Source organism: Entelurus aequoreus, linkage group LG20 (assembly GCF_033978785.1).
Source record: "Entelurus aequoreus isolate RoL-2023_Sb linkage group LG20, RoL_Eaeq_v1.1, whole genome shotgun sequence".
In the NCBI taxonomy this organism is placed as follows: Eukaryota; Metazoa; Chordata; class Actinopteri; order Syngnathiformes; family Syngnathidae; genus Entelurus; species Entelurus aequoreus.
In genome coordinates this window covers 49,082,944-49,087,943 of record NC_084750.1, presented here as the reverse complement: position 1 = coordinate 49,087,943, position 5,000 = coordinate 49,082,944, and the positions used below count along the sequence as shown (strand labels likewise).

The window sequence follows — 5,000 nt, the reverse complement described above, 5'->3', positions numbered from 1 at the left end:
ATTGCCCTCAAAATCAGATTTTTAAATGTGACAAGCTGGTTGACAGGACTTTTGTGCAATGAGCAATGCGTGTGTGATACAACAATCACTGATCTTTTTGTCAGCCTGTCCAACTTTTTGGACTTTTAAACCTCTGTTAGCACTGAAGTGCCTTGAGGCACATGTGTCACTGTTGGCGACGCTGCAAATCTTGCTATCAATCCCAAACCGAGTCAAAACTAAACAAATGTGTATTGGGTGGAGAGCAGTGTTTTGTTTGGACGAGCAATATGTAGCTGTATTGACAAGTATGGCAAGTACCTATAGCCGTTGTAACAAAAGCAAAAGGGGGAAAGGGCACCCTATTCTGGGGGCGTACCAAAAGCTTACTGCACCTGGTATTCCCAGGCAGTCACCCATCCAAGTACTAACCAGGCCCGACCCAGCTTAGCTTCCGAGATCTGACGAGATCAGGCGTGCTCAGGGTAGTATGGCCGTAAGACAAGAAATTGCCCTCAAAATCTGATTTTTAAATGTGACAAGCTGGTTGACAGGACCTTTCTGCAATGAGCAATGCGTGTGTGATACAACAATCACTGATCTTTTTGTCAGCCTGTCCAACTTTTTGGACTTTTAAACCTCTGTTAGCACTGAAGTGCCTTGCCGTGCGTGACTGCTCGCCGTCTGTTCGCTGTTGCGAAAAAGCTAAGTAGCGCTCTATCTGTGTGCTTTTAATTGTTCTACAGCTTTCTTTATCACTTCTCAAACATTTTTAGTGGTACTATTTAACTTGCAAATCACCCGATCTCTGTCCCACCACCCTTTCCTCAGCTAGCCAGCTGCTAAGCTAGCGCGGAGAAAGGCAGCGCCGGTCAGTAAGAAGCTACTCCTACAGACCGCGACCACTTCCCTGAGGACAGCAGGAACTTCACTCGGTGACAGAAAACACTGTGAGTAATGGCTTCCTGCGCGTCTTGCACCATACTCACGGAGAGGTTGGCTCTGCTAGAGGGCCGTGTCCGCCAGTTAGAGCAGAGTAATGTCGTAACTTTAGATGTTGCGGACACATCTGCTAGCGTTAGCTGTAGCGAGCTAACTAGCCCAGCTTGTAGCAGTCCTAAGCGGCCTACAAGCTACGGTGTACCGGTTGAGACGCATAATAGATTTAGCTCTTTAGCTAGTCCTACACCCCAGTCTACCGGGCACCACACCTTAGTTATAGGGGACTCCATCACCCGAAACATAAAGCTTAGCAAACCAGCCACAATAAAGTGTATCCCCGGGGCCAGAGCACCTGACATTGAAGCTAATCTTAGGGAGCTAACTCGCAACAGGCCTAGTAAACACGTACGACAGGCTAATCGCACCACTAATTATGCGAATATAGTTGTACACGTTGGCTCCAATGACACTAGAATGAGACAGTCAGAGATTACAAAGAGAAACATAGCCAGGACTTGTGATCTCGCCAGAAAGATGTCCAGGCATCGAGTAATTGTCTCTGGCCCCCTGCCTGCGAGAGGCAATGATGAGAGATATAGCAGATTAGTCTCGCTTAACAAGTGGTTGGCTAGCTACTGTAGGACGCAGGGACTAACGTTTATTGATAACTGGCCCTCTTTCTGGGGCAAACCAGGCTTGCTGATGAGAGACGGCCTTCACCCTAACCAGGAAGGCGCCATCATCCTGTCTAGAAACATAGACTACTATTTAAGTCTCACTTGACTGACTACACTAGAGCAAGCCCGGTCACAGGCAATTACAATGTCTGTTAGTCCGGGTGAGGAGTCAGTTAAGCTAGAACTAGCCAGCGCCAGGCTGGATAATCCATGTACGCATAGCAATTCTCTTAGAATAATACACAATTCACATAATGTTTTTTCTGTTGTGTCTGTGTCAGAGGTGGACATGCATTCTACTGAGGTGGCAAATTATGATATGTCCAGTCTATTGCAGCACCAAGCAAACAATCGGAAAATTCCCGTCATATCAATTCCTAGATATGGTCGAAACTATTTAAAGTGCACTACGCATAATAAACGCAACATTGTTAATATTGCCACTACGGATAATCTTAACAAAAACTCGTCAAAACAGCCCAATACCTATAATATGGGCTTTTTAAACATAAGATCATTGTCTCCCAAGGCGTTATTGGTTAATGAGGTCATTAGAGACAACAATCTTAACGTCATTGGTCTTAGCGAAACCTGGCTCAAACCGGACGAATTTTTTGCGCTCAATGAGGCATCTCCTCCTAACTATACGAATGCGCATGTTGCCCGCCCTCTTAAAAGGGGAGGGGGTGTCGCACTAATATACAATGAAAATTTCAACCTTACCCCTAACCTAAATAATAAATATCAATCGTTTGAGGTGCTTACTATGAGGTCCGTCACACCGCTACCTCTCGACCTGGCTGTTATCTACCGCCCCCCTGGGCCCTATTCGGACTTTATCAGTGAATTCTCAGAGTTCGTTGCTGATCTAGTGACGCACGCCGACAATATAATCATAATGGGGGACTTTAATATCCATATGAATACCCCATCGGACCCTCAGTGCGTGGCGCTCCAAACCATAATTGATAGCTGTGGTCTTACACAAATAATACATGAACCCACGCATCGCAACGGTAATACAATAGATCTAGTGCTTGTCAGGGGTGTCACCACCTCCAAAGTTATGATACTTCCATATACTAAAGTAATGTCCGATCATTACCTTATAAAATTTGAAGTTTTGACTCTTTGTCAACAAGCTAATAATAATAATAACTGCTATAGCGGCCGCAACATTAATGCTGCCACAACGATGACTCTTGCTGACCTACTGCCTTCGGTAATAGCACCATTCCCAAATTATGTCGGCTCTATTGATAAACTCACTAACAACTTTGACGATGCCTTGCGCGAAATTATTGATAGTATAGCACCGCTAAAGCAAAAAAGGGCCCCTAAAAGGCGCACCCCATGGTTTACAGAAGAAATTAGAGCTCATAAATTATCATGTAGAAAACTGGAACGCAAATGGCGCGCGACTAAACTTGAGGTTTTCCATCAAGCATGGAGTGATAGTTTAATAACTTATAAACGCATGCTTACCTTAGCTAAAGCTAAATACTACTCAAATCTCATCCGCCTCAACAAAAACGATCCTAAATTTCTGTTTAGTACAGTAGCATCGCTAACCCAACAAGGGACTCCTCCCAGTAGCTCCACCCACTCAGCAGATGATTTTATGAATTTCTTTAATAAGAAAATTGAACTCATTAGAAAGGAGATTAAAGACAACGCATCTCAGCTACAACTGGGTTCTATTAACACAAATACGACTGTATATACGACGGACACTGCCCTCCAAAATAGTCTCTCTATTTTTGATGAAATAACATTAGAGGAATTATTACAGCGTGTAAGTGGGATAAAACAAACAACATGTTTACTTGACCCACTTCCTGGGAAACTTATCAAGGAACTGTTTGTATTATTAGGTCCATCAGTGTTAAATATTATAAACTTATCACTTTCCTCCGGCACTGTTCCCCTAGCATTCAAAAAAGCGGTTATTCATCCTCTGCTCAAAAGACCTAACCTCGATCCTGACCTCATGGTAAACTACCGACCGGTCTCCCACCTTCCGTTTATTTCCAAAATTCTCGAAAAAACTGTTGCACAGCAGCTAAATGAACACTTAGTGACTAACAATCTCTGTGAACCTTTTCAATCCGGTTTCAGGGCAAATCACTCTACGGAGACAGCCCTCGCAAAAATGACTAATGATCTATTGCTAACGATGGATTCTGATGCGTCATCTATGTTGCTGCTTCTTGATCTTAGCGCCGCTTTCGATACCGTCGATCATAATATTTTATTAGAGCGTATCAAAACACGTATTGGTATGTCAGACTTAGCCTTGTCTTGGTTTAACTCTTATCTTACTGACAGGATGCAGTGCGTCTCCCATAACAATGTGACCTCGGACTATGTCAAGGTAACGTGCGGAGTTCCCCAGGGTTCGGTTCTTGGCCCTGCACTCTTTAGTATTTACATGCTGCCGCTGGGTGACATCATACGCAAGTACGGTGTTAGCTTTCACTGTTATGCTGATGACACTCAACTCTACATGCCCCTAAAGCTGACCAACACGCCGGACTGTAGTCAGCTGGAGGCGTGTCTTAATGAAATTAAACAATGGATGTCCGCTAACTTTTTGCAACTCAACGCTAAGAAAACGGAAATGCTGATTATCGGTCCTGCTAGACACCAACATCTATTTAATAATACCACCTTAACATTTGACAACCAAACAATTAAACAAGGAGACTCGGTAAAGAATCTGGGTATTATCTTCGACCCAACTCTCTCGTTTGAGTCACACATTAAGAGTGTTACTAAAACGGCCTTCTTTCATCTCCGTAATATCGCTAAAATTCGTTCCATCTTGTCCACTAGCGACGCTGAGATCATTATTCATGCGTTCGTTACGTCTCGTCTCGATTACTGTAACGTATTATTTTCGGGCCTCCCTATGTCTAGCATTAAAAGATTACAGTTGGTACAAAATGCGGCTGCAAGGCTTTTGACAAAAACAAGAAAGTTTGATCATATTACGCCTATACTGGCTCACTTGCACTGGCTTCCTGTGCACTTAAGATGCGACTTTAAGGTTTTACTACTTACGTATAAAATATTACACGGTTTAGCTCCAGCCTATCTCGCCGATTGTATTGTACCATATGTCCCGACAAGAAATCTGCGTTCAAAGAACTCCGGCTTATTAGTGATTCCCAGAGCCAAAAAAAAGTCTGCGGGCTATAGAGCGTTTTCTATTCGGGCTCCAGTACTCTGGAATGCCCTCCCGGTAACAGTTAGAGATGCTACCTCAGTAGAAGCATTTAAGTCCCATCTTAAAACTCATTTGTATAATCTAGCCTTTAAATAGACCCCCCCTTTTTTAGACCAGTTGATCTGCCGTTTCTTTTCTTCTCTCCTCTTCTCCCCTGTCCCTTGCGAGGGGGA

At 43.7% G+C, this 5,000-nt stretch overlaps 1 protein-coding gene and 1 non-coding gene across 2 annotated transcripts in view; one reads left to right on the top strand and one right to left on the bottom strand.

Annotated features, from left to right (window-relative positions):
- LOC133636330 (zinc finger protein 25-like) overlaps window positions 1–5,000 on the top strand; it is a 1,044,419-nt gene that overhangs the window by 395,436 nt on the left and 643,983 nt on the right. The window lies entirely within an intron of this gene.
- On the bottom strand, window positions 363–481 carry LOC133637316 (5S ribosomal RNA). The gene has a single exon (XR_009823103.1). It is a non-coding gene; the product is annotated as a 5S ribosomal RNA (ribosomal RNA).